This window comes from Crinia signifera, chromosome 3, assembly GCF_055691185.1.
Source record: "Crinia signifera chromosome 3, ASM5569118v1, whole genome shotgun sequence".
Taxonomy (NCBI): Eukaryota; Metazoa; Chordata; class Amphibia; order Anura; family Myobatrachidae; genus Crinia; species Crinia signifera.
The window spans coordinates 107,879,762-107,895,303 of record NC_139219.1 but is presented as its reverse complement, the minus strand read 5'-3'; the positions used below and the strand labels follow the sequence as shown (position 1 = coordinate 107,895,303).

General features: G+C 41.9%; 12 non-coding genes across 12 annotated transcripts; 6 read left to right on the top strand and 6 right to left on the bottom strand.

The window, feature by feature from the left end:
- Positions 1–561: 561 nt before the first annotated feature.
- Positions 562–632, bottom strand: TRNAG-GCC (transfer RNA glycine (anticodon GCC)). Its single transcript has one exon. It is a non-coding gene; the product is annotated as a tRNA-Gly (tRNA).
- Positions 633–2,614: 1,982 nt separating this feature from the next.
- TRNAK-CUU (transfer RNA lysine (anticodon CUU)) lies at positions 2,615–2,687 on the top strand. Its single transcript has one exon. It is a non-coding gene; the product is annotated as a tRNA-Lys (tRNA).
- An 821-nt stretch (positions 2,688–3,508) lies between these two features.
- On the bottom strand, positions 3,509–3,579 carry TRNAG-GCC (transfer RNA glycine (anticodon GCC)). The gene has a single exon. It is a non-coding gene; the product is annotated as a tRNA-Gly (tRNA).
- A 156-nt stretch (positions 3,580–3,735) lies between these two features.
- On the top strand, positions 3,736–3,808 carry TRNAK-CUU (transfer RNA lysine (anticodon CUU)). Its single transcript has one exon. It is a non-coding gene; the product is annotated as a tRNA-Lys (tRNA).
- Positions 3,809–4,629: 821 nt separating this feature from the next.
- On the bottom strand, positions 4,630–4,700 carry TRNAV-GAC (transfer RNA valine (anticodon GAC)). The gene has a single exon. It is a non-coding gene; the product is annotated as a tRNA-Val (tRNA).
- Positions 4,701–4,856: 156 nt separating this feature from the next.
- Positions 4,857–4,929, top strand: TRNAK-CUU (transfer RNA lysine (anticodon CUU)). The gene has a single exon. It is a non-coding gene; the product is annotated as a tRNA-Lys (tRNA).
- A 1,048-nt stretch (positions 4,930–5,977) lies between these two features.
- Positions 5,978–6,050, top strand: TRNAK-CUU (transfer RNA lysine (anticodon CUU)). The gene has a single exon. It is a non-coding gene; the product is annotated as a tRNA-Lys (tRNA).
- A 2,169-nt stretch (positions 6,051–8,219) lies between these two features.
- On the top strand, positions 8,220–8,292 carry TRNAK-CUU (transfer RNA lysine (anticodon CUU)). The gene has a single exon. It is a non-coding gene; the product is annotated as a tRNA-Lys (tRNA).
- An 820-nt stretch (positions 8,293–9,112) lies between these two features.
- On the bottom strand, positions 9,113–9,183 carry TRNAG-GCC (transfer RNA glycine (anticodon GCC)). The gene has a single exon. It is a non-coding gene; the product is annotated as a tRNA-Gly (tRNA).
- Positions 9,184–10,238: 1,055 nt separating this feature from the next.
- On the bottom strand, positions 10,239–10,309 carry TRNAG-GCC (transfer RNA glycine (anticodon GCC)). The gene has a single exon. It is a non-coding gene; the product is annotated as a tRNA-Gly (tRNA).
- Positions 10,310–12,480: 2,171 nt separating this feature from the next.
- Positions 12,481–12,551, bottom strand: TRNAG-GCC (transfer RNA glycine (anticodon GCC)). The gene has a single exon. It is a non-coding gene; the product is annotated as a tRNA-Gly (tRNA).
- Positions 12,552–14,949: 2,398 nt separating this feature from the next.
- Positions 14,950–15,022, top strand: TRNAK-CUU (transfer RNA lysine (anticodon CUU)). Its single transcript has one exon. It is a non-coding gene; the product is annotated as a tRNA-Lys (tRNA).
- Positions 15,023–15,542: the final 520 nt, after the last annotated feature.

The window sequence follows — 15,542 nt, the reverse complement described above, 5'->3', positions numbered from 1 at the left end:
AGCACAACATTGGGTGGTGTTTATTCCCTTTTCAGATCCATGCCTCCCTCATGGCAGGCGAGAATTCTACCACTAAACCACAAGATTCTACCACTAAATCATTGTATGTTAAATTCTATACCTGCACCACCAAAATGCAAAGAGCCAGGCACTCTTTAACAAAATATATCGCTGTTTCAGGTGTACATCAGTGGGTGAAACCATGCAGGAATATCAGGATCTACTGAATGTGGAAACTTTGCTTTGGTTTAATAGTGTAGATTGAAGAGCAAGCGTTGCCTTGCCTTGATGCTACAACACTGTAACAAAGCCTGGCCAGCTTAGTCAATAGAAATAAAACCCCCAAGCTAAGAGTCATATGCTTTTAGTACAACATTTGTTTGGTGTTTATTCCCTTTTCAGATCCAGACCTCTCTCTTGGCAGGTGGGAATTCTACCACTAAACCACAAGATTCTACCATTAATTTATTGTATGTGGAATTCTATACCTGCACCACCAAAATGCAAAGAGCCAGACACTCTTTAACAAAATATACCATAATTTCAGTAAAACTTGAGTACTGCATTGGCCGGGAATCGAACCCGGGCCTCCCGCGTGGCAGGCGAGAATTCTACCACTGAACAACCAATGCTTCACGTTTTACTTCACGGTTACTTACCCCTTTTCCTCAATGTGTGAAACCAAGCATGCATCTCAGTGTACTGAATGTGGTAGCCTAGATCTACTTTAATAGCTTGTATTGCACTCCTTGGCTTGAGTGGCCTTTTTGTCAAATCACAGTAACCAAGCCTGGCTAGCTCAGTCGATAGAGCATGAGACTCTTAATCTCAGGGTCGTGGGTTCGAGCCCCACGTTGGGCGGTGTTTTTTCCCAGAATTCTACAGGCGAGATCTCTGTCACTACACAACCAAACATGTTTTATTTGAAACTTAAAAGAGGTGTACATCAGTGTGTGAAACCAAGCAGGAATCTCAGGATCTACTAAATGTGGAAACCTTGCTTTGGTTTTATAAATTAAAGGGCAATCCTTGCCTTGCCATGATGCCATAACACTGTAAAAAAGCCTAGCTATCTGAGTCAATAGCGAATAAGACTCCAAATCTAAGAGTCATTTGCTTTGAGCACAACATTGGGTGGTGTTTATTCCCTTTTCAGATCCATGCCTCCCTCATGGCAGGCGAGAATTCTACCACTAAACCACAAGATTCTACCACTAAATCATTGTATGTTAAATTCTATACCTGCACCACCAAAATGCAAAGAGCCAGGCACTCTTTAACAAAATATATCGCTGTTTCAGGTGTACATCAGTGGGTGAAACCATGCAGGAATATCAGGATCTACTGAATGTGGAAACTTTGCTTTGGTTTAATAGTATAGATTGAAGAGCAAGCGTTGCCTTGCCTTGATGCTACAACACTGTAACAAAGCCTGGCCAGCTTAGTCAATAGAAATAAAACTCCCAAGCTAAGATTCATATGCTTTTAGTACAACATTTGTTTGGTGTTTATTCCCTTTTCAGATCCAGACCTCTCTCTTGGCAGGTGGGAATTCTACCACTAAAACACAAGATTCTAACATTAATTTATTGTATGTGGAATTCTATACCTGCACCACCAAAAAGCAAAGAGCCAGACACTCTTTAACAAAATATACCATAATTTCAGTAAAACTTGAGTACTGCATTGGCCGGGAATCGAACCCGGGCCTCCCGCGTGGCAGGCGAGAATTCTACCACTTGCCATGATGCCATTACACTGTAAAAAAGCCTAGCTATCTGAGTCAATAGCGAATAAGACTCCAAATCTAAGAGTCATTTGCTTTGAGCACAACATTGGGTGGTGTTTATTCCCTTTTCAGATCCATGCCTCCCTCATGGCAGGCGAGAATTCTACCACTAAACCACAAGATTCTACCACTAAATCATTGTATGTTAAATTCTATACCTGCACCACCAAAATGCAAAGAGCCAGGCACTCTTTAACAAAATATATCGCTGTTTCAGGTGTACATCAGTGGGTGAAACCAAGCAGGAATATCAGGATCTACTGAATGTGGAAACTTTGCTTTGGTTTAATAGTGTAGATTGAAGAGCAAGCGTTGCCTTGCCTTGATGCTACAACACTGTAACAAAGCCTAGCCAGCTTAGTAAATAGAAATAAAACTCCCAAGCTAAGAGTCATATGCTTTTAGTACAACATTTGTTTGGTGTTTATTCCCTTTTCAGATCCAGACCTCTCTCTTGGCAGGTGGGAATTCTACCACTAAACCACAAGATTCTACCATTAATTTATTGTATGTGGAATTCTATACCTGCACCACCAAAATGCAAAGAGCCAGACACTCTTTAACAAAATATACCATAATTTCAGTAAAACTTGAGTACTGCATTGGCCGGGAATCGAACCCGGGCCTCCCGCATGGCAGGCGAGAATTCTACCACTGAACAACCAATGCTTCACATTTTACTTCACGGTTACTTACCCATTTTCCTCAATGTGTGAAACCAAGCATGCATCTCAGTGTACTGAATGTGGTAGCCTAGATCTACTTTAATAGCTTGTAGGGCACGCCTTGGCTTGAGTGGCCTTTTTGTCACATCACAGTAACCAAGCCTGGCTAGCTCAGTCGGTAGAGCATGAGACTCTTAATCTCAGGGTCGTGGGTTCGAGCCCCACGTTGGGCGGTGTTTTTTCCCAGAATTCTACAGGCGAGATCTCTGTCACTACACAACCAAACGTGTTTTATTTGAAACTTAAAAGAGGTGTACATCAGTGTGTGAAACCAAGCAGGAATCTCAGGATCTACTAAATGTGGAAACCTTGCTTTGGTTTTATAGATTGAAGGGCAATCCTTGCCCTGCCATGATGCCATAACACTGTAAAAAAGCCTAGCTATCTGAGTCAATAGCGAATAAGACTCCAAATCTAAGAGTCATTTGCTTTGAGCACAACATTGGGTGGTGTTTATTCCCTTTTTAGATCCATGCCTCCCTCATGGCAGGCGAGAATTCTACCACTAAACCACAAGATTCTACCACTAAATCATTGTATGTTGAATTCTATGCCTGCACCACCAAAATGCAAAGAGCCATGCACTATTTAACAAAATATATCGCTGTTTCAGGTGTACATCAGTGGGTGAAACCATGCAGGAATATCAGGATCTACTGAATGTGGAAACTTTGCTTTGGTTTAGTAGTGTAGATTGAAGAGCAAGCGTTGCCTTGCCTTGATGCTACAACACTGAAACAAAGCCTGGCCAGCTTAGTCAATAGAAATAAAACTCCCAAGCTGAGAGTCATATGCTTTTAATACAACATTTGTTTGGTGTTTATTCCCTTTTCAGATCCAGACCTCTCTCTTGGCAGGTGGGAATTCTACCACTAAACCACACGATTCTACCATTAATTTATTGTATGTGGAATTCTATACCTGCACCACCAAAATGCAAAGAGCCAGCCACTCTTTAACAAATTATACCATAATTTCCGTAAAACTTGAGTACTGCATTGGCCGGGAATCGAACCCGGGCCTCCCGCGTGGCAGGCGAGAATTCTACCACTGAACAACCAATGCTTCACATTTTACTTCACGGTTACTTACCCATTTTCCTCAATTTGTGAAACCAAGCATGCATCTCAGTGTACTGAATGTGGTAGCCTAGATCTACTTTAATAGTTTGTAGGGCACTCCTTGGCTTGAGTGGCCTTTTTGTCACACAACAGTAACCAAGCCTGGCTAGCTCAGTCGGTAGAGCATGAGACTCTTAATCTCAGGGTCGTGGGTTCGAGCCCCACGTTGGGCGGTGTTTTTTCCCAGAATTCTACAGGCGAGATCTCTGTCACTACACAACCAAACGTGTTTTATTTGAAACTTAAAAGAGGTGTACATCAGTGTGTGAAACCAAGCAGGAATCTCAGGATCTACTAAATGTGGAAACCTTGCTTTGGTTTTATAAATTGAAGGGCAATCCTTGCCTTGCCATGATGCCATAACACTGTAAAAAAGCCTAGCTATCTGAGTCAATAGCAAATAAGACTCCAAATCTAAGAGTCATTTGCTTTGAGCACAACATTGGGTGGTGTTTATTCCCTTTTCAGATCCATGCCTCCCTCATGGCAGGCGAGAATTCTACCACTAAACCACAAGATTCTACCACTAAATCATTGTATGTTAAATTCTATACCTGCACCACCAAAATGCAAAGAGCCAGGCACTCTTTAACAAAATATATCGCTGTTTCAGGTGTACATCAGTGGGTGAAACCATGCAGGAATATCAGGATCTACTGAATGTGGAAACTTTGCTTTGGTTTAATAGTGTAGATTGAAGAGCAAGCGTTGCCTTGCCTTGATGCTACAACACTGTAACAAAGCCTGGCCAGCTTAGTCAATAGAAATAAAACTCCCAAGCTAAGAGTCATATGCTTTTAGTACAACATTTGTTTGGTGTTTATTCCCTTTTCAGATCCAGACCTCTCTCTTGGCAGGTGGGAATTCTACCACTAAACCACAAGATTCTACCATTAATTTATTGTATGTGGAATTCTATACCTGCACCACCAAAATGCAAAGAGCCAGACACTCTTTAACAAAATATACCATAATTTCAGTAAAACTTGAGTACTGCATTGGCCGGGAATCGAACCCGGGCCTCCCGCGTGTCAGGCGAGAATTCTACCACTGAACAACCAATGCTTCACATTTTACTTCACGGTTACGTACCCATTTTCCTCAATGTGTGAAACCAAGCATGCATCTCAGTGTACTGAATGTGGTAGCCTAGATCTACTTTAATAGCTTGTAGGGCACTCCTTGGCTTGAGTGGCCTTTTTGTCAGACAACAGTAACCAAGCCTGGCTAGCTCAGTCGGTAGAGCATGAGACTCTTAATCTCAGGGTCGTGGGTTCGAGCCCCACGTTGGGCGGTGTTTTTTCACAGAATTCTACAGGCGAGATCTCTGTCACTACACAACCAAACGTGTTTTATTTGAAACTTAAAAGAGGTGTACATCAGTGTGTGAAACCAAGCAGGAATCTCAGGATCTACTAAATGTGGAAACCTTGCTTTGGTTTTATAGATTGAAGGGCAATCCTTGCCTTGCCATGATGCCATAACACTGTAAAAAAGCCTAGCTGTCTGAGTCAATAGCGAATAAGACTCCAAATCTAAGAGTCATTTGCTTTGAGCACAACATTGGGTGGTGTTTATTCCCTTTTTAGATCCATGCCTCCCTCATGGCAGGCGAGAATTCTACCACTAAACCACAAGATTCTACCACTAAATCATTGTATGTTGAATTCTATGCCTGCACCACCAAAATGCAAAGAGCCAGGCACTCTTTAACAAAATATATCGCTGTTTCAGGTGTACATCAGTGGGTGAAACCATGCAGGAATATCAGGATCTACTGAATGTGGAAACTTTGCTTTGGTTTAGTAGTGTAGATTGAAGAGCAAGCGTTGCCTTGCCTTGATGCTACAACACTGTAACAAAGCCTGGCCAGCTTAGTCAATAGAAATAAAACTCCCAAGCTAAGAGTCATATGCTTTTAGTACAACATTTGTTTGGTGTTTATTCCCTTTTCAGATCCAGACCTCTCTCTTGGCAGGTGGGAATTCTACCACTAAACCACAAGATTCTAACATTAATTTATTGTATGTGGAATTCTATACCTGCACCACCAAAAAGCAAAGAGCCAGACACTCTTTAACAAAATATACCATAATTTCAGTAAAACTTGAGTACTGCATTGGCCGGGAATCGAACCCAGGCCTCCCGCGTGGCAGGCGAGGATTCCACCACTGAACAACCAATGCTTCACATTTTACTTCACGGTTACTTACCCATTTTCCTCAATTTGTGAAACCAAGCATGCATCTCAGTGTACTGAATGTGGTAGCCTAGATCTACTTTAATAGCTTGTAGGGCACTCCTTGGCTTGAGTGGCCTTTTTGTCACACAACGGTAACGAAGCCTGGCTAGCTCAGTCGGTAGAGCATGAGACTCTTAATCTCAGGGTCGTGGGTTCGAGCCCCACGTTGGGCGGTGTTTTTTCCCAGAATTCTACAGGCGAGATCTCTGTCACTACACAACCAAACGTGTTTTATTTGAAACTTAAAAGAGGTGTACATCAGTGTGTGAAACCAAGCAGGAATCTCAGGATCTACTAAATGTGGAAACCTTGCTTTGGTTTTATAAATTGAAGGGCAATCCTTGCCTTGCCATGATGCCATAACACTGTAAAAAAGCCTAGCTATCTGAGTCAATAGTGAATAAGACTCCAAATCTAAGAGTCATTTGCTTTGAGCACAACATTGGGTGGTGTTTATTCCCTTTTCAGATCCATGCCTCCCTCATGGCAGGCGAGAATTCTACCACTAAACCACAAGATTCTACCACTAAATCATTGTATGTTAAATTCTATACCTGCACCACCAAAATGCAAAGAGCCAGGCACTCTTTAACAAAATATATCGCTGTTTCAGGTGTACATCAGTGGGTGAAACCATGCAGGAATATCAGGATCTACTGAATGTGGAAACTTTGCTTTGGTTTAATAGTGTAGATTGAAGAGCAAGCGTTGCCTTGCCTTGATGCTACAACACTGTAACAAAGCCTGGCCAGCTTAGTCAATAGAAATAAAACTCCCAAGCTAAGAGTCATATGCTTTTAGTACAACATTTGTTTGGTATTTATTCCCTTTTCAGATCCAGACCTCTCTCTTGGCAGGTGGGAATTCTACCACTAAACCACAAGATTCTACCATTAATTTATTGTATGTGGAATTCTATACCTGCACCACCAAAATGCAAAGAGTCAGCCACTCTTTAACAAAATATACCATAATTTCAGTAAAACTTGAGTACTGCATTGGCCGGGAATCGAACCCGGGCCTCCCGCGTGGCAGGCGAGAATTCTACCACTGAACAGCCAATGCTTCACATTTTACTTCACGGTTACTTACCCATTTTCCTCAATGTGTGAAACCAAGCATGCATCTCAGTGTACTGAATGTGGTAGCCTAGATCTACTTTAATAGCTTGTATTGCACTCCTTGGCCTGAGTGGCCTTTTTGTCACATCACAGTAACCAAGCCTGGCTAGCTCAGTCGGTAGAGCATGAGACTCTTAATCTCAGGGTCGTGGGTTTGAGCCCCACGTTGGGCGGTGTTTTTTCCCAGAATTCTACAGGCGAGATCTCTGTCACTACACAACCAAACGTGTTTTATTTGAAACTTAAAAGAGGTGTACATCAGTGTGTGAAACCAAGCAGGAATCTCAGGATCTACTAAATGTGGAAACCTAGCTTTGGTTTTATAGATTGAAGGGCAATACTTGCCTTGCCATGATGCCATAACACTGTAAAAAAGCCTAGTTATCTGAGTCAATAGCGAATAAGACTCCAAATCTAAGAGTCATTTGCTTTGAGCACAACATTGGGTGGTGTTTATTCCCTTTTCAGATCCATACCTCCCTCATAGCAGGCGAGAATTCTACCACTAAACTACAAGATTCTACCACTAAATCATTGTATGTTGAATTCTATACCTGCACCACTAAAATGCAAAGAGCCAGGCACTCTTTAACAAAATATATTGCTGTTTCAGGTGTACATCAGTGGGTGAAACCATGCAGGAATATCAGGATCTACTGAATGTGGAAACTTTGCTTTGGTTTAATAGTGTAGATTGAAGAGCAAGCGTTGCCTTGCCTTGATGTTACAACACTGTAACAAAGCCTGGCCAGCTTAGTCAATAGAAATAAAACTCCCAAGCTAAGAGTCATATGCTTTTAGTACAACATTTGTTTGGTGTTTATTCCCTTTTCAGATCCAGACCTCTCTCTTGGCAGGTGGGAATTCTACCACTTAACCACAAGATTCTACCATTAATTTATTGTATGTGGAATTCTTTACCTGCACCACCAAAATGCAAAGAGCCAGACACTCTTTAACAAAATATACCATAATTTCAGTAAAACTTGAGTACTGCATTGGCCGGGAATCGAACCCGGGCCTCCCGCGTGGCAGGCTAGAATTCTACCACTGAACAACCAATGCTTCACATTTTACTTCACGGTTACTTACCCATTTTCCTCAATTTGTGAAACCAAGCATGCATCTCAGTGTACTGAATGTGGTAGCCTAGATCTACTTTAATAGTTTGTAGGGCACTCCTTGGCTTGAGTGGCCTTTTTGTCACACAACAGTAACCAAGCCTGGCTAGCTCAGTCGGTAGAGCATGAGACTCTTAATCTCAGGGTCGTGGGTTCGAACCCCACGTTGGGCGGTGTTTTTTCCCAGAATTCTACAGGCGAGATCTCTGTCACTACACAACCAAACGTGTTTTATTTGAAACTTAAAAGAGGTGTACATCAGTGTGTGAAACCAAGCAGGAATCTCAGGATCTACTAAATGTGGAAACCTAGCTTTGGTTTTATAGATTGAAGGGCAATCCTTGCCTTGCCATGATGCCATAACACTGTAAAAAAGCCTAGTTATCTGAGTCAATAGCGAATAAGACTCCAAATCTAAGAGTCATTTGCTTTGAGCACAACATTGGGTGGTGTTTATTCCCTTTTCAGATCCATGCCTCCCTCATAGCAGGCGAGAATTCTACCACTAAACTACAAGATTCTACCACTAAATCATTGTATGTTGAATTCTATACCTGCACCACCAAAATGCAAAGAGCCAGGCACTCTTTAACAAAATATATTGCTGTTTCAGGTGTACATCAGTGGGTGAAACCATGCAGGAATATCAGGATCTACTGAATGTGGAAACTTTGCTTTGGTTTAATAGTGTAGATTGAAGAGCAAGCGTTGCCTTGCCTTGATGCTACAACACTGTAACAAAGCCTGGCCAGCTTAGAAATAGAAATAAAACTCCCAAGCTAAGAGTCATATGCTTTTAGTACAACATTTGTTTGGTGTTTATTCCCTTTTCAGATCCAGACCTCTCTCTTGGCAGGTGGGAATTCTACCACTAAACCACAAGATTCTACCATTAATTTATTGTATGTGGAATTCTATACCTGCACCACCAAAATGCAAAGAGCCAGACACTCTTTAACAAAATATACCATAATTTCAGTAAAACTTGAGTACTGCATTGGCCGGGAATCGAACCCGGGCCTCCCGCGTGGCAGGCGAGAATTCTACCACTGAACAACCAATGCTTCACATTTTACTTCACGGTTACTTACCCATTTTCCTCAATGTGTGAAACCAAGCATGCATCTCAGTGTACTGAATGTGGTAGCCTAGATCTACTTTAATAGCTTGTATTGCACTCCTTGGCTTGAGTGGCCTTTTTGTCAAATCACAGTAACCAAGCCTGGCTAGCTCAGTCGGTAGAGCATGAGACTCTTAATCTCAGGGTCATGGGTTCGAGCCCCACATTGGGCGGTGTTTTTTCCCAGAATTCTACAGGCGAGATCTCTGTCACTACACAACCAAACGTGTTTTATTTGAAACTTAAAAGAGGTGTACATCAGTGTGTGAAACCAAGCAGGAATCTCAGGATCTACTAAATGTGGAAACCTAGCTTTGGTTTTATAGATTGAAGGGCAATCCTTGCCTTGCCATGATGCCATAACACTGTAAAAAAGCCTAGTTATCTGAGTCAATAGCGAATAAGACTCCAAATCTAAGAGTCATTTGCTTTGAGCACAACATTGGGTGGTGTTTATTCCCTTTTCAGATCCATGCCTCCCTCATAGCAGGCGAGAATTCTACCACTAAACTACAAGATTCTACCACTAAATCATTGTATGTTGAATTCTATACCTGCACCACCAAAATGCAAAGAGCCAGGCACTCTTTAACAAAATATATTGCTGTTTCAGGTGTACATCAGTGGGTGAAACCATGCAGGAATATCAGGATCTACTGAATGTGGAAACTTTGCTTTGGTTTAATAGTGTAGATTGAAGAGCAAGCGTTGCCTTGCCTTGATGCTACAACACTGTAACAAAGCCTGGCCAGCTTAGTCAATAGAAATAAAACTCCCAAGCTAAGAGTCATATGCTTTTAGTACAACATTTGTTTGGTGTTTATTCCCTTTTCAGATCCAGACCTCTCTCTTGGCAGGTGGGAATTCTACCACTAAACCACAAGATTCTACCATTAATTTATTGTATGTGGAATTCTACTGTATACCTGCACCACCAAAATGCAAAGAGCCAGACACTCTTTAACAAAATATACCATAATTTCAGTAAAACTTGAGTACTGCATTGGCCGGGAATCGAACCCGGGCCTCCCGCGTGGCAGGCGAGAATTCTACCACTGAACAACCAATGCTTCACATTTTACTTCACGGTTACTTACCCATTTTCCTCAATGTGTGAAACCAAGCATGCATCTCAGTGTACTGAATGTGGTAGCCTAGATCTACTTTAATAGCTTGTATTGCACTCCTTGGCTTGAGTGGCCTTTTTGTCAAATCACAGTAACCAAGCCTGGCTAGCTCAGTCGGTAGAGCATGAGACTCTTAATCTCAGGGTCATGGGTTCGAGCCCCACATTAGGCGGTGTTTTTTCCCAGAATTCTACAGGCGAGATCTCTGTCACTACACAACCAAATGTGTTTTATTTGAAACTTAAAAGAGGTGTACATCAGTGTGTGAAACCAAGCAGGAATCTCAGGATCTACTAAATGTGGAAACCTTGCTTTGGTTTTATAGATTGAAGGGCAATCCTTGCCTTGCCATGATGCCATAACACTGTAAAAAAGCCTAGCTATCTGAGTCAATAGCGAATAAGACTCCAAATCTAAGAGTCATTTGCTTTGAGCACAACATTGGGTGGTGTTTATTCCCTTTTTAGATCCATGCCTCCCTCATGGCAGGCGAGAATTCTACCACTAAACCACAAGATTCTACCACTAAATCATTGTATGTTGAATTCTATGCCTGCACCACCAAAATGCAAAGAGCCAGGCACTCTTTAACAAAATATATTGCTGTTTCAGGTGTACATCAGTGGGTGAAACCATGCAGGAATATCAGGATCTACTGAATGTGGAAACTTTGCTTTGGTTTAATAGTGTAGATTGAAGAGCAAGCGTTGCCTTGCCTTGATGCTACAACACTGTAACAAAGCCTGGTCAGCTTAGTCAATAGAAATAAAACTCCCAAGCTAAGAGTCATATGCTTTTAGTACAACATTTGTTTGGTGTTTATTCCCTTTTCAGATCCAGACCTCTCTCTTGGCAGGTGGGAATTCTACCACTAAACCACAAGATTCTAACATTAATTTATTGTATGTGGAATTCTATACCTGCACCACCAAAAAGCAAAGAGCCAGACACTCTTTAACAAAATATACCATAATTTCAGTAAAACTTGAGTACTGCATTGGCCGGGAATCGAACCCGGGCCTCCCGCGTGGCAGGCGAGAATTCAACCACTGAACAACCAATGCTTCACATTTTACTTCACGGTTACTTACCCATTTTCCTCAATTTGTGAAACCAAGCATGCATCTCAGTGTACTGAATGTGGTAGCCTAGATCTACTTTAATAGCTTGTATTGCACTCCTTGGCCTGAGTGGCCTTTTTGTCACATCACAGTAACCAAGCCTGGCTAGCTCAGTCGGTAGAGCATGAGTCTCTTAATCTCAGGGTCGTGGGTTTGAGCCCCACGTTGGGCGGTGTTTTTTCCCAGAATTCTACAGGCGAGATCTCTGTCACTACACAACCAAACGTGTTTTATTTGAAACTTAAAAGAGGTGTACATCAGTGTGTGAAACCAAGCAGGAATCTCAGGATCTACTAAATGTGGAAACCTTGCTTTGGTTTTATAAATTGAAGGGCAATCCTTGCCTTGCCATGATGCCATAACACTGTAAAAAAGCCTAGCTATCTGAGTCAATAGCGAATAAGACTCCAAATCTAAGAGTCATTTGCTTTGAGCACAACATTGGGTGGTGTTTATTCCCTTTTCAGATCCATGCCTCCCTCATAGCAGGCGAGAATTCTACCACTAAACTACAAGATTCTACCACTAAATCATTGTATGTTGAATTCTATACCTGCACCACCAAAATGCAAAGAGCCAGGCACTCTTTAACAAAATATATCGCTGTTTCAGGTGTACATCAGTGGGAGAAACCATGCAGGAATATCAGGATCTACTGAATGTGGAAACTTTGCTTTGGTTTAATAGTGTAGATTGAAGAGCAAGCGTTGCCTTGCCTTGATGCTACAACACTGTAACAAAGCCTGGCCAGCTTAGTCAATAGAAATAAAACTCCCAAGCTAAGAGTCATATGCTTTTAGTACAACATTTGTTTGGTGTTTATTCCCTTTTCAGATCCAGACCTCTCTCTTGGCAGGTGGGAATTCTACCACTAAACCACAAGATTCTAACATTAATTTATTGTATGTGGAATTCTTTACCTGCACCACCAAAATGCAAAGAGCCAGACACTCTTTAACAAAATATACCATAATTTCAGTAAAACTTGAGTACTGCATTGGCCGGGAATCGAACCCGGGCCTCCCGCGTGGCAGGCGAGAATTCTACCACTGAACAACCAATGCTTCACATTTTACTTCTCGGTTACTTACCCATTTTCCTCAAATTGTGAAACCAAGCATGCATCTCAGTGTACTGAATGTGGTAGCCTAGATCTACTTTAATAGTTTGTAGGGCACTCCTTGGCTTGAGTGGCCTTTTTGTCACACAACAGTAACCAAGCCTGGCTAGCTCAGTCGGTAGAGCATGAGACTCTTAATCTCAGGGTCGTGGGTTCGAGCCCCACGTTGGGTGGTGTTTTTTCCCAGAATTCTACAGGCGAGATCTCTGTCACTACACAACCAAACGTGTTTTATTTGAAACTTAAAAGAGGTGTACATCAGTGTGTGAAACCAAGCAGGAATCTCAGGATCTACTAAATGTGGAAACCTAGCTTTGGTTTTATAGATTGAAGGGCAATCCTTGCCTTGCCATGATGCCATAACACTGTAAAAAAGCCTAGTTATCTGAGTCAATAGCGAATAAGACTCCAAATCTAAGAGTCATTTGCTTTGAGCACAACATTGGGTGGTGTTTATTCCCTTTTCAGATCCATGCCTCCCTCATAGCAGGCGAGAATTCTACCACTAAACTACAAGATTCTACCACTAAATCATTGTATGTTGAATTCTATACCTGCACCACCAAAATGCAAAGAGCCAGGCACTCTTTAACAAAATATATTGCTGTTTCAGGTGTACATCAGTGGGTGAAACCATGCAGGAATATCAGGATCTACTGAATGTGGAAACTTTGCTTTGGTTTAATAGTGTAGATTGAAGAGCAAGCGTTGCCTTGCCTTGATTCTACAACACTGTAACAAAGCCTGGCCAGCTTAGTCAATAGAAATAAAACTCCCAAGCTAAGAGTCATATGCTTTTAGTACAACATTTGTTTGGTGTTTATTCCCTTTTCAGATCCAGACCTCTCTCTTGGCAGGTGGGAATTCTACCACTTAACCACAAGATTCTAACATTAATTTATTGTATGTGGAATTCTTTACCTGCACCACCAAAATGCAAAGAGCCAGACACTCTTTAACAAAATATACCATAATTTCAGTAAAACTGGAGTACTGCATTGGCCGGGAATCGAACCCGGGCCTCCCGCGTGGCAGGCTAGAATTCTACCACTGAACAACCAAGGCTTCACATTTTACTTCACGGTTACTTACCCATTTTCCTCAATTTGTGAAACCAAGCATGCATCTCAGTGTACTGAATGTGGTAGCCTAGATCTACTTTAATAGCTTGTAGGGCACTCCTTGGCTTGAGTGGCCTTTTTGGCACACAACAGTAACCAAGCCTGGCTAGCTCAGTCGGTAGAGCATGAGACTCTTAATCTCAGGGTCGTGGTTTCGAGCCCCACGTTGGCCGGTGTTTTTTCCCAGAATTCTACAGGCGAGATCTCTGTCACTACACAACCAAACGTGTTTTATTTGAAACTTAAAAGAGGTGTACATCAGTGTGTGAAACCAAGCAGGAATCTCAGGATCTACTAAATGTGGAAACCTTGCTTTGGTTTTATAAATTGAAGGGCAATCCTTGCCTTGCCATGATGCCATAACACTGTAAAAAAGCCTAGCTATCTGAGTCAATAGCGAATAAGACTCCAAATCTAAGAGTCATTTGCTTTGAGCACAACATTGGGTGGTGTTTATTCCCTTTTCAGATCCATGCTTCCCTCATAGCAGGCGAGAATTCTACCACTAAACTACAAGATTCTACCACTAAATCATTGTATGTTGAATTCTATACCTGCACCACCAAAATGCAAAGAGCCAGGCACTCTTTAACAAAATATATCGCTGTTTCAGGTGTACATCAGTGGGTGAAACCATGCAGGAATATCAGGATCTACTGAATGTGGAAACTTTGCTTTGGTTTAATAGTGTAGATTGAAGAGCAAGCGTTGCCTTGCCTTGATGCTACAACACTGTAACAAAGCCTGGCCAGCTTAGTCAATAGAAATAAAACTCCCAAGCTAAGAGTCATATGCTTTTAGTACAACATTTGTTTGGTGTTTATTCCCTTTTCAGATCCAGACCTCTCTCTTGGCAGGTGGGAATTCTACCACTAAACCACAAGATTCTAACATTAATTTATTGTATGTGGAATTCTTTACCTGCACCACCAAAATGCAAAGAGCCAGACACTCTTTAACAAAATATACCATAATTTCAGTAAAACTTGAGTACTGCATTGGCCGGGAATCGAACCCGGGCCTCCCGCGTGGCAGGCGACAATTCTACCACTGAACAACCAATGCTTCACATTTTACTTCACGGTTACTTACCCATTTTCCTCAATTTGTGAAACCAAGCATGCATCTCAGTGTACTGAATGTGGTAGCCTAGATCTACTTTAATAGTTTGTAGGGCACTCCTTGGCTTGAGTGGCCTTTTTGTCACACAACAGTAACCAAGCCTGGCTAGCTCAGTCGGTAGAGCATGAGACTCTTAATCTCAGGGTCGTGGGTTCGAGCCCCACGTTGGGCGGTGTTTTTTCCCAGAATTCTACAGGCGAGATCTCTGTCACTACGCAACCAAACGTGTTTTATTTGAAACTTAAAAGAGGTGTACATCAGTGTGTGAAACCAAGCAGGAATCTCAGGATCTACTAAATGTGGAAACCTAGCTTTGGTTTTATAGATTGAAGGGCAATCCTTGCCTTGCCATGATGCCATAACACTGTAAAAAAGCCTAGTTATCTGAGTCAATAGCGAATAAGACTCCAAATCTAAGAGTCATTTGCTTTGAGCACAACATTGGGTGGTGTTTATTCCCTTTTCAGATCCATGCCTCCCTCATAGCAGGCGAGAATTCTACCACTAAACTACAAGATTCTACCACTAAATCATTGTATGTTGAATTCTATACCTGCACCACCAAAATGCAAAGAGCCAGGCACTCTTTAACAAAATATATTGCTGTTTCAGGTGTACATCAGTGGGTGAAACCATGCAGGAATATCAGGATCTACTGAATGTGGAAACTTTGCTTTGGTTTAATAGTGTAG